The 17,829-nt window shown below is 41.1% G+C and overlaps 1 long non-coding RNA gene across 1 annotated transcript in view; it reads right to left on the reverse strand.

Moving 5' to 3' along the window:
• LOC141626770 (uncharacterized) overlaps positions 1–16,225 on the reverse strand; it is a 40,687-nt gene extending 24,462 nt beyond the window's left edge. The window contains exons 1-3 of the long non-coding RNA XR_012536352.1: positions 16,148–16,225; positions 15,740–15,789; positions 14,547–14,674 (exon numbers count right to left, since the gene is read on the reverse strand). This is a non-coding gene — a long non-coding RNA (uncharacterized LOC141626770). The remainder of the gene's footprint in view (positions 1–14,546; positions 14,675–15,739; positions 15,790–16,147) is intronic.
• Between the last annotated feature and the right edge of the window lie 1,604 nt (positions 16,226–17,829).

Genomic DNA, 17,829 nt, shown 5'->3' on the forward strand with positions numbered 1-17,829 from the left:
ATTGACAAGATTGCGACGGATGATAACATCGCAGATCCTCTCACCAAACCGTTGAATTATGATAAGCATGTAGGGCATGTTAATTCCATGGGAATTAAACATGTTCCTAAGTTGTACTACTTGATTATGGATTTGATACATTATCTTTTTCATATATTATTTATAACTTCATCGTTTTATATATATAATATTTTGTTTTTCATGTGGATTGTACTGACAACATCGAACGCCACAAAGTGAAATGAATTACATTATATTTGTTTTTGTCCGTAATCGCCAATGTGAGCTGATAACTCCGGCTATTATATTGTGCAGTCGATTGATGGTGGGTTCAACGAGCCATAAGTTAAACGGTTGACTAATCGATCACAGATACGAGATTATGACGATACCTCGTAGGACAATTTTTATTTGTCACAACGTAATGGAGTCTTAAATGTTTTATAACATTCGGTGCCAGGTCGTGGATAGGACATCTATTGTGTACCTAGAGTCGATTCTTTTGACCATCAACTGTCTCTTGAGATTAAGGCAGTTTTTGGGTGACTTTGGTTTCTTTCTCACGGTCTCACCGTAATCGGGGCTAAGTAGATTTTTTCTGGTCATTTCATACTTTGTGCTTACATCTGCAAGATTTGAGTTGAGGAAAATATCCATCCCTTATCAGGTATAGTTATTTCTCAGGGCCACTCGAGGAGTTGTAACTGAAATGCATGGCCATGCTCGAATGTTGATTCGTTTATCAGTGTGAATTCGGATTTGCAAATTGTTTTACATTGAGTGGGAGAAATTTTAAAGGATATGAGAATCGGTTATCACACATACACTTGTGAGGACAAGTGGGAGTTTGTTGGAGCTTGTGTCCTCCACAAATTAGTGTGATAACATTTGTAAATCTCTTACAGGTTCACAAGGGTATACTTCGTATATTTAATCAGTTGATTAACGTTTACCTAATAACGCTTGGCTTGCTAGAAAGTTTGACGTTATTATCATACAGATGGCGGTGATCAACTGGTCCCTAAAGGTCACACCTATAGGACGTATTTGAGAAATGTGGTTATAGAAATATAATTACATTGATGCCCAAAATGACTAAAAAGTTAGTCAATGTGTTGATGAGATAATTATTTAATGAAAACACAAAGACAATAAAATTTTACAGAAAATTTTAGATTGATTTCTAGCATAATCAAAGGGTATATCTTAGATCGTCTTGGGTGCAACTAATAGGCGAATATCAATTTATATTGTTCTTAGGCCAATTTTGCAAGGACCCGAGGTTAATTCTAAATCTTTTTACTTATGCTTATGTATTTTATTTTATGACCATAGATCATCTTTATTATATCGTTATAATCCTTCATGTTAAAGGGAAGTATACAGATTATTTCCCACACATAGACTACAGACAGCTTAATGCCGCCACCAAGAAAGATCACTTTCCCCTTCCTTTTATTGATCAAATGGTAGAAAGGTTAGCTTCTCATAAGTTTTTCTGTTATTTAGACGGGTATTCGGGTTCTTCCAGATCCTATACACCCGACGATCAAGCTAAGACTACATTTACTTGTCCTCAGGGCGTTTTTGCTTATCGCAGGATGCCTTTTGGTTTGTGTAATGCCCCTGCCACCTTTCAAAGGTGTATGATGGGGATATTTTCAGAGTATATTGAGTCTATTATTGAAGTTTTCATGGACGATTTCAGTGTTTATGGAAGTGATTTTTCTAACTGTCTGTCAAACCTTGAGAAAGTGTTGCGGCGTGTATTGATTGAGGTTAATCTTGTCTTTGAATCGGGAGAAGTGCCACTTTATGGTCAACGAGGGAGTTGTCTTAGGGCCCTTAGTTTCTGATAGGGGAATAGAGGTTGATAAAGCAAAGGTGGAAGTGATTCAGCAATTACCACCTCCTGTCAATGTTAAGGGGGTGAGGAGTTTCCTTGGCCACGCGGGCTTTTATCGCCGGTTTATCAAGGATTTCTCAAAAATTGCTAAACCACTTACACAGTTGCTACTTAAGGATGCCCCTTTTGTGTTTACTGATGAGTGTCTTTCTGCTTTTCACAGGTTAAAGCAGGCTTTAGTCTCTGCGCCGATCATACAGCCTCCCGACTGGGACTTGCCGTTTGAGATAATGTGTGATGCCAGTGACTATGCACTAGGAGCGGTGCTAGGCCAAAGGAAAGACAAAGCTCTGAATGCAATCTACTATGCGAGCCGAACTCTTGATGAGGCTCAAGTGAAGTACACTACCACTGAGAAGGAGCTGTTGGCTGTAGTTTATGCCTTAGAGAAGTTTTTTTCTTATTTAGTTGGGTCAGAAGTTACTGTTTTTACTGACCATGCAGCTTTGAGGCATCTTCTTGCTAAGAAGGAGGCTAAACCACGGCTATTGAGATGGATACTCCTTCTTTATGAGTTTGATTTGCAGATCAAGGATAAGAAAGGAGCTGAGAACGTTGTAGCTGATCACTTGTCGTGACTGATGCAACAAGAAGGGGAAGATTCTCTACCTATTGATGACTCTTTCCCTGACGATACTTTAATTGCTGTTATATCGTCTCTTATTAACCAAGAGCCTTGGTATGCAGATATAGCTAACTTCGATGTCAGTGGCAAGCTTCCGCCTGACCTTTCTCATCTGCAGAGGAAGCGTTTTCTGTATAACGCTAAGCAGTATTTCTGGGATGATCCTTATTTGTTTAAGGAATGTGTAGACGGTCTCTAGAGACGGTGTATACCGCAGTGGGAGGCCAAAGTAGTCCTGGAAGGCTGTCACTCCTCTTCCTATGGTGGTCACCACGATCCATCGCGCACCGTGGCTAAGGTTTTTCAGTCTGGTTTTTACTGGCCTTCTTTGTTTGCTGATGCTAAGTCTTTTGTTTCAGCTTGTGATGCTTGCAAACGATCGGGAAACATTTCGAAGAGACATGAGATGCCACAAAACGGCATCTTAGAGGTAGAGTTTTTCGATGTCTGGGGCATTGATTTCCAAGGACCGTTCCCGTCTAGTAAAGGTAACAGGAATATCTTAGTGGCTGTAGATTATGTGTCAAAATGGGTTGAGGCCATTGCCTCACCCCATTGTGATGCCAAGACCGTGATAAAAATGTTCAAAAAGGTCATATTTCTCCGATTTGGTGTCCCTAGGGTCGTCATTAGTGATGGGGGAATGCACTTTAAAGAAAAGAAACTAACTTCTATTCTGTCTAAAGTTGGTGTCCAACACCGGCATGGTTTGGGGTATCATCCTCAAACTAGTGGTCAGGTTGAGGTCTCTAATCGCGAGTTGAAAGAGATCTTATCTAAGGTAGTTTCTAAATCACGGAAGGACTGGAGTCTTAAGTTAGAGGACACATTATGGGCCTACAGAACTGCCTTTAAGACACCAATTGGTGCATCACCTTATAGGTTAGTTTATGGGAAATCATGTCACTTACCATTTGAATTGGAATGTAAGACTTGGTGGGCAATTCGTGAGCTTAACTTTGATCCTAAATTGTGTGGTCAGAATCGTCTTTTGCAGCTATATGAGTTGGAGGAGTTTAGGCTAAATGCCTATGATAGATCGCGCATATACAAAGAAAAGACGAAGAGATGGCATGACAAGAGAATTCTACCTCGGGAGTTCCACGTTGGGCAAAAGGTCTTTGCTTTGTTTAATGCCCGATTGAGATTGTTTCTGGCAAGTCAAGTCCGGTGGAGTGGTCCTTATACGGTGGACAAAATTTGTTACCAAATTTGGATCCGTGGAGCTCGAAGACTCTGAAGGTAGTAGGTTCAAGGTGAATGGGCAATATGTGAAGCATTACCATGAGGCAAATAAAGCAGACAATCGTGTTGAAGTCCTGTACTTCGACGAGCTAGACGCGCCAGTTAATTGATGCCAGAAAGGTCGTGCGGGACCTCTTAAACCAGCGCTCTCCAGGAGGCAGCCCGGACTGTTTTATTGTACTTTTGTTGAACATTTTACTTTTCTTTAGCTTTATGTTGAACTTTAGACGCTGTTTTGCGAACTTTTTATGCTTTCCTTGCTGTTAACGCGAATTTTGCAAGTCAAGTTACTCGATCGAGTAGTTTTTCTACTCGATCGAGCACTTTTTGGGTTTTATTCACTCGATCGAGTGATATTATTACTCGATCGACCAGAGCCAAAATCGCGCTTACTCGATCGAGTGGTTTTCTACTTGATCTAGTACTTCCATATAGGGGTGAACAAAAAGTGGTCCGGACCGGCAAACCGAACCGAACCGACCCGGACCGGCCGGTCCGGTCCGGTCTCCGGGTCCCAAAAAATATGGTGACCGGTCTCCGGTCCGGTCCGGGTCCCCTTCTAACCGGTCCGGTCCCCGGTCTTGGGATATGTGGTTATCCGGTCCGCGGGTTCATCCGGTCCGGTCCGGTTTTGGACCGGTGAGCACCCCTACTTCCATATACCAGTTTGTTCGATCGAGCTGTTCCAAGTTGCTCGATCGAGCAGTTATGTCTTCCAGCTGCTATTTTACGTCTATGGAGCTACTGCTTGACTTTCTTTGACCTCCCATGTTCATGTTCGGTTTGAGGAGGTCCCTCTATACGACATTTTGTAAGTTTTCCGACTCCACTTCTCCTTTTCTCTTCAGTTTGCATTCCTTTCCCTATTTTTGGTTCAATAAGGGCATTGTACGGTTTGGTTTGGGGAGGTATGCATCCATATCTGTGTCTGTCTGCATGTTTTTCTTGCATTTTCGCTTGCACGTTTAATTATTTTCGCATGCATTGTTGTTTTAATTAATTCAAAAATCATAAAATTCAAAAAATTTCATGTTTAATTTGAGTCGGAACGTTTGAACATTGACGCTACATTGAATCCTTACTTGAGCCTTGCATATTCTTGACATTTAGTTGGCATAATTATGTGCATGATCTACGAGGTTTTGTTTCTCTCTTATCTGAACGAATAGATTTGATTCATTATATCGGCAAGCTACATTACATTCTGAGGTTAGAGCTTTATAAACTGGTGACATTCATGACCGGTTTCATCTAGGATGTGAGTAATACTCTCTTTAAGGCATGTAACATCAATTTGCATAAGCATGAGCCTAGTCTTCTTAATACCTGTATGCATTCGGTCTGTGGATGGTGACACCTGTTAGGAGAGGCAATTCCCTTTTATTTCATTCTACCCATGAGCCCCACATAGCCAAATTGCCTTTTTGTCCTATTAGCTACTTTCTATAATACTTCCTACCCTAGCCGAGCTAGTGACGAGTAGTTATTGGAATGTTTTATTCCAATATGGTTATTTTGTCTGATTTCAGAAGATGGTGGAGGAATTGAAGGGAATGAAAGAAAAAATGATGGATGAAAAATGAAAAAAAAATGAAAAAAGAAAACGAAAAGAAAAGAAAAAGAAGAAAAAGAAAGAAAAATCATATGTGAAGGAAAAAATGAGAAATTGTATAATGATTTTCACTCCCATGTTTTTTTTATGGGGAGTTGACGAGTTTGTTTTGGTGTTTCGTGAGTAGAGTGCATGGTTTTTGCACCGTTGCATCTTGTTATATTGAGTACGAAGTTGGGATGCAGTTCAAATTTGGATTTCGATGTTGTTAGCCTGGCTATTAACTCCACATATCCAAATTCATCTTAGCCCCTTCTTACCCATTACCTCACTTACCCAATTGTAAGTCCTCGGCATGTGTCTTGGTCATTAGTATGGTTGGAATGCATATGTACGGTTGTAGAGACTTTATTCATGTTAACTGCATGCATGTTCTTATAGGTCGAGTTAGGTGAGTGACTTTACTTCTTTCTATCTTTCACATATATACTGACCTTGTGCCTAATTCTGAGTGATAAGCGACCCGTGAGAGTCCGATATCTTTTGAGTCTTGCAAGGTCGACGGTTCAGTAAGTTTGAAACATTGATTTAACTCGTTTGCACTTCTTATTTGCCACTTTGTCAGTGTTGCATTAAATTGGTTCGGGTAGGTGATTTGTAGCTGATGCGTTGGTCCCGTTCCAATGTTCATTATTACTTGCATTCATATTTTGCTTAGGGACAAGCAAAGGTTTGGTTTGGGGAGATTTGATGCGTGTATTTTGTATAAGGTTTTTACCTCATTTTTACACGCATTTTTGTACTATTTATGTAGCATGTAGCTAAAAATACCCCAAAATATTCTACTTTGGTTCGTTTTATATAATTTGCAGGAATAAACCAAAGAGGAGCTAAATCGAGCCTATTTTGTCCCAATTGCATGCATTTATGGAGAATAAGGACCCGGAGCTTGGAATCTAACATTTTGGAGACGCGTGAGCTGGTTTCGGAAGGTGCTTTAAGGTCTTACGTGCCAACATAGCTCGATCGAGTGATTAATTACTTGATCGAATGCTTTATATACTCCAAGTTGCTCGATCGAGCAGTTAAAGGAGCTAATCGAGAAGACCTTGCAAGGAGTGCTCGATCGAGTGGTTTATTTCCACTCGATCGAGTGGTTTGGTGCTAGTTTGCTCGATCGAGTGGGTTATTTCCACTCGATCGAGTGGTTTGTCCTGCTTTAGTCTTTTTCCGCCTAATTTTCGTATGGGCTTTTGTAATTAGTCCATAGATTAGGTTTAGTTGGATTTTTCGTAGAAGACTGAAGGAGGGAACAACGTAACTTCTTCTCTCTTCCCTCTCTCACTGACTTTTACTCTATACTTTGCTACTGTTCTTGGATTTTTGTTCTTGCTTTACACTTTTGCTACTCAGATTTGGATTACGATTGGTTATATTATTCTTCTTTCATCCTTTAATCATAATTATTGCATTTGTGTTTCCTATTCTCCTCTTATTACTTCATCTCTACTTAAATTCAATCTTTATTAGGTTTATTATTATGTTTAGTTTCGATTATCTATTTGTTATTATTGCTAGTTCAATGATGATGCGTAGCTAATTCCCCTCTGCTAAGACTATAGGGGATCCATAATTATGAAGGGAAAGTAATTGATCTATTGGGTTAATGCTAGTATAATCTTTGTTGTTAACTGCTGCAATTAATTGTATCTGTTTAATTGAGTCGACGCAATTAGGCATTTATATCTTAGTGACCCTTGACCTGGACCGAAAGGTTGGAATAGGCGAGACTAGTAGCGAACAATAGAGCATTATATAGGGCGAAAGCTAAGCTATTTGTGCTTTAGGGCGAATTGAGACCGAAAGGAGATATTCACTGCCCCTCAGACCGTATCTGCACTGACCTGAGACCTAGATTACTTGACTGAATGATTATGGTGAACCGTTTGTCTTAGCTATTTTCTCTACTTGATTTATCCTTATTCTCTTATTTTCTCTTCCCTATCCTTATCATTAGTTTATAAACAATCAATTAAAACCCCCCAATTTGGTTACCGAGACGAACTTAGACTAAGTTGGCATTTTCCCATCTCCCTGTGGATTCGACCCGACTTCCCTAGCTATATTAGTTAGAGCCAGTTGATTATTTTTTATAGGTACACGACAGCCATGTCAGCCATCTCATGGGGTACCAGAGCAATTGTGGTCCCAGGACGCTGTCAGACCACACCATCTGGCAGCAGTTTTAAAATTTAAAACAGTTAAAGACACCAGAAATGGGACTTAAATTGGCAGTATGCCTACTACCGGATTTTTATTTTTATTTCAAAATGATTTGGATTTTCATAGTACATCATTCTGAAGGCTAACATCTACTTATTATCAAAAGTAATATCTCTTCAGGTGAAGTATGTTCCATAGGCGTTGTATAATTTGACCGTCCATAGTCATTAGTCTGTATGCACCATGGCCAACAACTCCTTCTACCTGGTATGGTCCTTCCTATTTGTAGGCGAATTTGCTTGCTTTTCGGTTCTTAGTGTTTTGAAACACCTCTCGGAGAACCAGGTCTCCTACCTCCAGGAGCCTGACTTTTACATTCTTGTTGTCACTCCTGGCCACTGAGTGCTTGTAAGCAGCCAGACGTATTTTGGCGCTTGCTCGCAGCTCGTCGACTGTGTCCAGGCTTCTGTCCATCTTCGCATTGTTCAGTTCTCCTGTCATATTTCCATACCTGTGGGTGAGAACTAGAACTTCTGATGGGATCACTGATTCTGCGCCAAACACCAGGCTGAAGGGTGTTTGACCTGTTGAAACCTTTGGCATCGTTCTGTCTGACCATAATACTAGTGGCAATTCATCTGCCCACTTTCCTCCTAACTCCTGTAACCTCCTTCGCAGATTGTCCATGATGATTTTGTTACTGGACTCAGCTTGCCCGTTGGACTTTGGAGTCCTGGGTGTTGACTTTTTTAAGGTGATGTTCCACCTGGCGCAGTATCCCTCGGTGTCGTTGGAGATGAATTGTGAGCCATTTTCACATATGATTTTTGATGGGATACCAAACCTGCAAATGATGTTTCGTTTTATAAACGAAATGACTTGTTTGTCTTTTACTTCTGTGAATGCTTCTGCCTCTATCCACTTGGAGATGTAATCTGTCATCGCAAGCATCCATGTCCTGTTTCTTGTGGCTCTTGGTAGGGGTCCTACTATGTCCATGCCCCATGCCATGAATGGCCAGGGAGAAATGATAGGGTGCAAGGGTTCTGCTGGCTGATGGATCATTGGTGTTGAGCGCTGGCAGGCGTCACATTTGCGTGCGTACTCTGTTGCATCTGCCTTCATTGTAGGCCAGTAGTATCCCTGTCTGAGGGCTTTATTTGCCAGACTCCTGCCCCCTGCATGGTTTCCACATTCGCCACTGTGGAGAGCATGTAACACAGTATGCGCTTCTTCCTTGTCCAGGCACCGTAAGTAGGGGCCTGCTAGTGATTTTCTGAACAACATATCGTCAATAAGTATGAATCTGGAAGCCTTCACTCTGAAAGCCCTTACTTCCTTCTTGTCATCTGGTAGCTTGCTATGACGCAGCCAGTCTAGGTAGGGCGTGCGCCAATCCATATCATCTGCCTGTTCGTCCTCTTGGTCAGGCGGCTGACCGGCTGGCTTAGAGCCCTCACATGCCTCTGTAACTGCCTGGACTCCTTCTCCGTTCTGTAGATCCTCCAATTCACCTTTATCTATTTCATCTGCTTTCTCGGTGGAAGGTTCTAGCATGTGTGCTATTGGAATGGTGGAAAGTTCTGTCAGTTTAAATGTTGCCCCCAGAGTTGCTAAGGCATCTGCTTCCACATTCTGATCTCTGGGGATTTGCTTAAGCTTGCAAGTTGCGAATTTTTGTTTTAATTCCATTGCTATTTTCAAGTATGCAATCATCTTTGAATCTCTGGCTATAAACTCGTCATTCACGTGATTGACTATTAACAGAGAGTCACTGGATATGCGCAGGTGTCTGACTCCTAACTCCAGAGCTAGCTTCATTCCTAATATCAAGGCCTCGTACTTCGTTTCATTGTTGGTTGCGTTGAATTCACATCTTACCGCTTGTGCTATTAGGTCTCCTTGTGGTGACCCCAGGATTAACCCTACACCTGCCCCCCTTTGATTGGAGGCTCCATCAATATGCATCTGCCAGACCTCTGCCTCCTAGCTTCCCCCTATGGTGAGGATTTCCTCATCTGCCAGATTTTGGATGGCTGGGCTGAAGTCTGACACAAAGTCGGCCAGTGCTTGCGATTTGATTCTTGCACATCCTGTCATACTGGATATCATACCCACTGAGGTGTACATACCATTTTGACATTCTGCCTAACAGTTCAAGCTTCCTCATGATAGATTTCAGCGCGTAGTTGGTCACGACATGTATAGTATGAAACTCGAAATAGGGGCGCAGTTTGCGAGATGCTACTACCAATGCTAATACTAACTTTTCAAGAGATGTGTACCTGGTCTCTGCAGGCAGCAGAGACTTGCATACGTAGTACACTGACTTCTGCTCTTTTTCCTGCTCTCTGACCAGAACAACGCTCACTGCCACCTCTGTGACGGCCAGGTATATGAATAGTGGTTTTCCTGGTTTCGGCTTCGACAGTAGTGGTGGGCTGCTGAGGTAGTGTTTCAGCTCTCTGAATGCTTGCTCGTGATCCGTGGTCCACTCAAACTTCTGACTCTTTCTTAGTATGTCGTAAAACAGCCTGCACTTATCTTAAGACCTCGAGATGAACCATCTTAAGGCTGCTATCTTTCCAGCTAGTCTTTGAACATCTTTAGGCTTCTCAGGTGACTCTAGTTGTAAGACGGCTTTGATCTGCTCAATGTTGGCCTCTATCCCTCTTTGAGTTACAATATAGCCTAAGAATTTGCCAGAAGATACTTCGAAGGTGCATTTAGATGGATTTAGCTTCATTCTCAGTATTCCCCTTAGGGTCTTTGAATGTTTCGCCGATGCCGCATGTGATATTTGGCTCTTTCTGATTTCACCACCATGTCATCAGTATATACCTCTATAGTTCTTCCTATCTGCTCTTTGAACATACGGTTAACTAGCCTTTGGTACGTGGAGCCGGCGTTCTTCAGGCCGAATGGCATAACGTTGTTGCAATATATTCCTCTCTCAGACATGAATGCTGTCTTCTCTTGATCTGCAGGAATCCATCTTGATCTGATTGTATCCACTCCATGCGTCCAGGAATGTCAGCATCTCATGTCCAGCTGTCGCGTCTACCATTGCATCAATATGAGGCAGTGGGAAGGAATCTTTAGGGCATGCCTTGTTGAGGTCGGTGAAGTCCACACATACTCTCCACTTTCCATTTTTCTTAGGTACCACCACCACATTAGACAGCCATTTTGGATATTTTACTTCTCTTATTTTCTTTGCTGCCAACAGACTATCTACCTCTTGGTTGATCACCTTGTTCCTTTCTGCTGCAAACTTTCTTCTTCTCTGCTGGATGGGTTTACACTTTAGGTCCACACTAAGCTTGTGCGTTATGATGGACGGATCTATTCCTATCATGTCATCGTGTGACCATGCAAAACAGTCCATGTTATCCTGTAGAAATTTAATTAACTGTTGCCTCAAGCTTCCTGTGCATCCACTCCAATTAGCACGCTTCTCTCTGGGTGCAAAATTGTCCAGCAATTTGATCTAGCTCTTCCGCTCGGGGCTCGATGTATTCGTCCTGGACAGGCCGTTTCTGTAATTGCTATGCGGGAGGGCTGACAGTACACTTGAGTGCCTTCTTATAGTAGCCTCTAGCTACCTTATGATCTCCTCTTATTGTATCTACTCCCCATGGTGTGGGGAACTTTATGCACTGGTGATATGTTGAGGGGACTGCTTTCATCTGGTGTAGCCACGGTCTTCCCAGGATGACATCAGAGGTGGAGGGGCCGTCTATAACCGGATACACCGACTTGCTTGTTGACTCCTCCCATATAGGTTGGGATGACTATTTCTCCCAAATGAGTTAGTTGTTTCCCCACCGAAGCCTACTAGCGGGATAGTCTTCTTCAGAGATCCTTCTCGATGAATCCCATGTTCTCTATGGTCTTCAACATGATCAAAGGACTTGAGTGCCTGTATCTACCAGGACCTTTATAACCGTGCAATTGGCCATTGATAAGGTGATAATAAGTGCGTCATGGTGTTCTCGTTCGTCGTATGTATCTCCTTCATCAAAGCTGACAGCTGGTAAGTCGCTGTGAGAAATTCTGCAAGAATTTGCTGGCCTATCTCCTTTGGTCTCGATAGCACGTCTCTTAGCTGCTGAGTATGTCAGCCCGCTTAGGTCTGAGCCACCTGCTATCACGTTTATGATTTTGGTGCATGTGGGTGGGGTTGTAGGCCTTGTGGAGCCTACCTTATCCTGTTACTTGCCCCCACGTGGTAATAGGTGGCTTAGCTTTCCTTGTTCATACAGGCGCTTGATCTCTCTTCGTAATGGGTAGCAATCCTCAGTGTTGTGCCCAATATCACGGTGGAACTCACACTTCTTTTTGCTATCCTTTCTCCATGCTTGCTCCCCTACTGGTGGGTTGGGCCACCTGACTCCATCTCCCATCTCCCTGAGTGCTTTCAGGATTCCTCCAATACCTGTAGTGAATCCATATTCAGCCAGAGTAGGGAGTTGATGATTTTCCTCGATTCTGTTGTCTCCCCTTCCATATGGTCTGTACCTCTCGTCTTTCTTGCTGGTGGTTTGCTTTCTTCTTGATTTCTCCACGGCTGAGGTATTAGAAACACTTGGTGCATTAGGTAGGCTGGCTCTGGCTAGTATGTCTTCTTCCAGTCTAATTGCGGCAACTGCCTTTTCCTGTACGGCCTCAAAACTATGGTAGGGATGCATAGTTTGCTGCTTGTATAGGTCGGAGTCATGGTGGAGGCCTCTTCTAAAGGCTTCTACTGCTGTCGAAATGTCGCACTATCGTACTGCTACCTTCTCATTGTTGAACCTAGTATTGTATTCTCCAATGGTCTCTCCTGCCCTCTAGACGATTCTGTATAGATCTCCTGCATGCTTCTGCGGCTTCCTGCTGCTTGCAAATTGCTGAGTGAATGCGTTCACTTATTCAGCAAATGTAGATATCGACCTGTTAAACAGGATCACAAACCATCGAAGTGTCGGTCCCGTTAAGGTGGATCCAAATCTTATGCACATGCAAGCCTCCTTGACTTGCCCTACGGCTTTTACTGTCATCATCTTCTGCTTATATTGGCTTATATGATCAAAGGGATCTACTGTGCCGTCGAAGAGAGGCATATTTGGATTTGTGAATTCCTTTGGCATGGCTGTGATGGATATAGTGTCTACGAATGGCGAATCGGCATAGCTGTCTAGTGCTGCTTTCTCGAGTGGGGTGGCGGCCACTGGACCCGCTCGCATCTCCTTTAGCTCAATCGCTGATTTGTTATCTTTGCCGGCTGAATCGAGCCCGTCACGTCACCGCCTTGATTCAATATCTTGCCCGATCCGAGCTCTTGAAGGTTCTCGACGTGTTCAGCGGCTATAGGAGTTAATGTAATGACTGTCCCCTGCAGCCAGTTCATCAGTTGGTTCGACTCGGATCCTACTCCAGGTGTCTGATCAATCGTTGCGGGACTGCGCGAGGATGCCACCGCTCGTACTTCCACACACCGTGGTCATGCCGCTTATACGGCGTGAGGTATCCCGGCCCTTGTAGGGTTATCCTTCCATCCGATGGTATTGTGAGACGATCCAATCTTGTTATCGGTTCGTAGGTATCCTGTCGAAGTGGATTCCTACTACCCGATGCCCCCTGCGTCAGATCTACTAGTGGAGACCTTTCCTCCCCTGTCCTGCTTGCTCGAGTGACGGACCGCTGTTTGAGAATGTCAATCTGTGCCCAGAGCTCTCTGTCCCTCTTCCTCGCTTGACTTGACTTTCTTTTCCGGTCTTCTCTCATGTTTTCCATGGCTTTCTGGAGATTCTCTACGCTAGTGAGCAAGATTTGTGTGGACTAGGCGGCGGGAGGCTCGAACTTCTTTGCTCCCTTATCTGATCTGGCTTGGGTTGCGACAGCAGGAGTCTTAGTAGGTAGGGAGGTTTTTGCTGTTGGTGTTATTCTCAGAGTATGTCTGGGAGCCTGTGTTACCACTGTTGATGCTGGATTTTGAGTAGAAGTGTGTGGTGGCGACGGTTGTCTGCTCCCTGACATGGCGATCGATGCTTGCTTATCCATTGTGTATTTAGAGTATCAATGATTGACGACCACAATGCCCCCACAGTGGGCGCCAAACTGTTTGGGTATATTTTACCGAATTGGATGATTCGGGTCAATGTGGTCTTACTCGTTGGATATTCGATCAATTGTTCGTATGTTGATGCGTAAATAAAGAAATAAAGTACGAAATATAAATTGACACATGAGATTTGGTGACGCGGAAAACCCAATTTGGGAACCACCGCGGGAGGGACGGTACCCTTCTAAATATTGCACTATACTCGAATAGGAGGACAATTACAATTGTTACGCAATCCTAATCTCGCTGGCACGAGGCGTCGTATTAGCAGGATCTTGGATGAATGTATACGAGTGTATGCGAATACGTGATGTCTTGATGAGGATGTGTGTATGTTTGAAGGTATGAATGTCCTCCTTTGATTGCTCCTTTGGGGTATTTATAGGGTAAGAACCCTAGATATGTCCTACCTCGATTATGGAAAGGGAATATAACTTCCATAAAAACTCTTTCCATGTTCGGTCATCTCCCTCAATTCTCCCTGATCTCCCTGTCTTCTCCCTAACTTCTCCCTAACTCTTCTTTCTTTAATCCGGACGCCTCCTTCAATGGGCTTCAGTCTTCTCCTGCATGCATGCCGGCCCATTCTCTTCTTCGTGCTTTATTCCAACCGTGGGCTCCCTTTCCTCTTATTAGATTCTTTTATTTACCAAGTGGATCTTTTCTTATTTTGCTATTTTTAGCCCAAACACTAACAGTAGGCAATTTTGAAGTTTTTACCAAGCACGAAGAGCATTAGCTGCTTCCCTGGCGGGTTGAATACAATTGCTGTTGTATGTGTTGTTGAGAGCGTAACCCGTGCATGTGAATAGAATATGTTCATAAAAGGTTATGTAATTTTATGTTTGTCGTGTTATCTTTGTAACCACAAACTGAAAAGTGTACGTACCTCTTTGGAAACTTGCCCTCAGGTCTGTAAAGCCGACAAATGGAAAGGATGATGCCATAGATTGTATTATATCACCTTCCTGAACAACTAATTTTTCCCATGTTGTTACTGTCAGCACCTGCTCATGGCTACAATTGACAAAGGGCTAGTTAAAAGTGTCTTGGTAGTACAGTTAAGTATGGTTTAGAGTCCATAATGTTACAGATGTTCTGATGTAAGGTTTAGTTTACATGGCGGTAATGGTCTACATATATAACAACTCCTAGCACATGTGAAGTTAAATAGTTATTCAGTTTAAGAGCGAATGATTATAGATGATATTCCATTGCCTTTTCACATTTAAATTCAAGATCGCAAATCAGTCAGACGTTCCTTACCGTAGCGATTATCTAGTAAGAGTGTTCTCGGGATAGATGCAGTTGATAAGTAGTTTGGTTTATCAGGTGCCTCTTATATAATGGTGTTGGTGTTGAATTCTATTTTGTAAGAAGGAAGTGATGATAGCTGATGAGTATGCCTTTTCACGTGGGCATTGGAAATGGCGTATTCCATGTCGTCTTAGAATACACCGTCAAATACGTCTAGTGCTTCATGGTCTAATACGGTCTTCATTTTGGTACCCTAAAGTAAGAGCCAAAGTTTATGACCCGATTCAAAACATATTTGTGGTATTGGTTTGGTTGCATACTTTTTCACATATTTAGAAACACAAACTCAAGTGTACTTGCATGGACGGTTGCAGATGAAGTACGCGAAAACATAACATTTTTTTCTAACTGAACGTTCTGTGTCCTTGCGTACTGATAACATCAAATTCAGTATACGCACACTACGATGGTCGTCTTGTCGTGATGTGTGTTAAACAAGGTGTGATGATGCGAATACATATTAGTATAGAGCATATAATTTTTTGCCACAACATTGTGAAGTTTGAACTGGTTTATATTACTAATTAATTTAAGTAATAGCTATATAACTACCTTATTATGATTGTCATATGTGATGCATAAATGAAGAGATCCAAATGTTAGTAATAAAAATAATAAAGTGTCAGCCAAGCATAATGAGCGTATAAACAACGGTAATCTGCAAAGATGTGAAGCCTAATTTTGTATTCGTGTCCCCGAAAAATAGGAATGATAAGCCAAACTTAAATAGAATTGAGTAAATAATCTTAAATTTTTAAAAGTTACCTCTTCATCCTGAAAAGTGATCTTCTGATAGAGCAATGGCTGCCCCTCTCCTGCAAAATGGACATTTGTTTTCTTGATGACCTTTGCTTTAATAGTATATGGTCCGGTTGGGCCTGTTAGTTGCCTGATGAATTTCCTCTTGGGTTTTATAGTGAGATGCAAAACGCAGGGGGATTTGTGGGCCAATTAGCTAACAATATTAAGTGATTAACACATTTTTAAATTGGTCTATGCATACATAATATAAGCATTTACAATAATTTGACATAATTGCCTCTTTCAGCATTCAGAAATCTGACATTCAGCTTCGTTTGAGTTCAGTGTAGCTTATACACTTGTTTATTTTAAAATGTTATTTGCAATGTGTGATGAATATGTTAGCTAAACAGCGGAGAGTAAACGACATACCTCAGGTAAAGTGGTGGAAGAAAAATGGATGGTTGACAGCCTGATGTAATTGTCTTTTTTTTAGGGTGTACCCTGTTTGTGATGAAGATATTTGAGAAAAATAGAAAAGCAACTTGTATTTCTTTAAAGACTATTTTACATGTTTCTCAACAAGTACACTTGCCATACTTCTTCATTATGAGTTAATATCATAGTGCATGTGTTGATTCTTCCTGTGAAATCTTTCAAAGATATTGGTTGTTGGATAACCTAAGTCTTGGGTAAGTATGCCTATGATGTCTAATCTTGTCCCTTCTCTCCTTGTTTGTGGTATGGTGACTTATTTGTACTAATTTATATAACCTGCTTAGTTTGGTTTTCTGGTGTAAAGTAGCGGTATCTGGTTAGGGCGAACTGTGCTAGTTAGATACAATTTCATGATTGTGTTTGTGGCTGAATGAGGGTTTGAAATGTGCATTTGTACTATATATGATGTTGTCATGAACATGAAATCTCGTTAGCAGGATATATTACATCAATAAGTCTTATTTGTGACGGGTTATCCGTCACAAGTTAGCGACGGGGTGAATAGTAGCGTTTTTAGTGCAAACGGGTTGAGAGTTGATGGGTGTGTATTGTGCATTTCTTTATTGGAAATGACAACAATGACTCTTTTGTCATTAAAAAAACAATAAAAAAAACTCTTGCCTTCCCAATGCGAGTTATTTACCACATTTTCAATTCACTTTTAGCTTAATCCTCTCAAACCTACAGTCACACATTCATTTTCAACAAAAAAAAAATCTTTCCTTTCAAATTCTCTCTTTCTCTCACATATCAAACTTTTCCTACAAATCAACCAAAATTTCAAACATTATCATAAATATTGGTAAGATGACAAAGAAATAAGCAGCAAAACGGGAACCAGTTAACAAATTTAATTTTTATGTTACGATGAAGATCTTGCTATGTTGTTTATTATTGATTTTCTCATATAAACTTTTAACCTAAGATGTCATTTTAGTTGTTTATTGTTACTTTTTTTTATGGTGATTGTTTAGTTTTTAGATTCAATGTTTGAAATTAATTTTTTATGGTACGATGAAGATCTTGCTATGTTATTATGTTTTGTTTATTTTTTTTTATCAAATTTTTAGTTCATTTTCCTTGGTAAGTTGCTTTATTAAGTTTGATGTTACCAATTTTAGTTTATTTTCCATTTTTAATTTTGATTAATTCACTTTTTATTGTTACTGTTGATTTTGTTGAAATTGTTACCATTTTTAGTTCGATTGTTATCGTTTTTTAGATCGTTTTTTTTTCTTATGTTTGTTGTTGTTTTTTGTTAAACTTTGTATCAATTTGAAAAATTGATGAACTTTGTTTCTACTATATTAATTTTTTTTCATTCACATATTTTTTTTTTAATGATGGTTGATTTTTTTTTTTTGATTTGGGGCCTGTTTTAGGATTTTTGATATCTTTTTGGTGTTCATGGTTTAAATGGTGAATTAAATTGTGTTAATGGTTTATTCATCCATTTTTGGTGACTGTTTTTTTGGTATTCTTTGTTGTTAGATTGTCATCATTTTTTAGTCATATGTTTGCACCCAAGTGAGTTTCGGGTGGTTTAAATGACCTTGAAAGGAAAACGAACTATTAATCAGTTATAGTTGCCTTGTTGGTTTCCTGGATTTATTTGC

Source organism: Silene latifolia, chromosome Y (assembly GCF_048544455.1).
Source record: "Silene latifolia isolate original U9 population chromosome Y, ASM4854445v1, whole genome shotgun sequence".
Lineage (NCBI taxonomy): Eukaryota > Viridiplantae > Streptophyta > Magnoliopsida > Caryophyllales > Caryophyllaceae > Silene > Silene latifolia.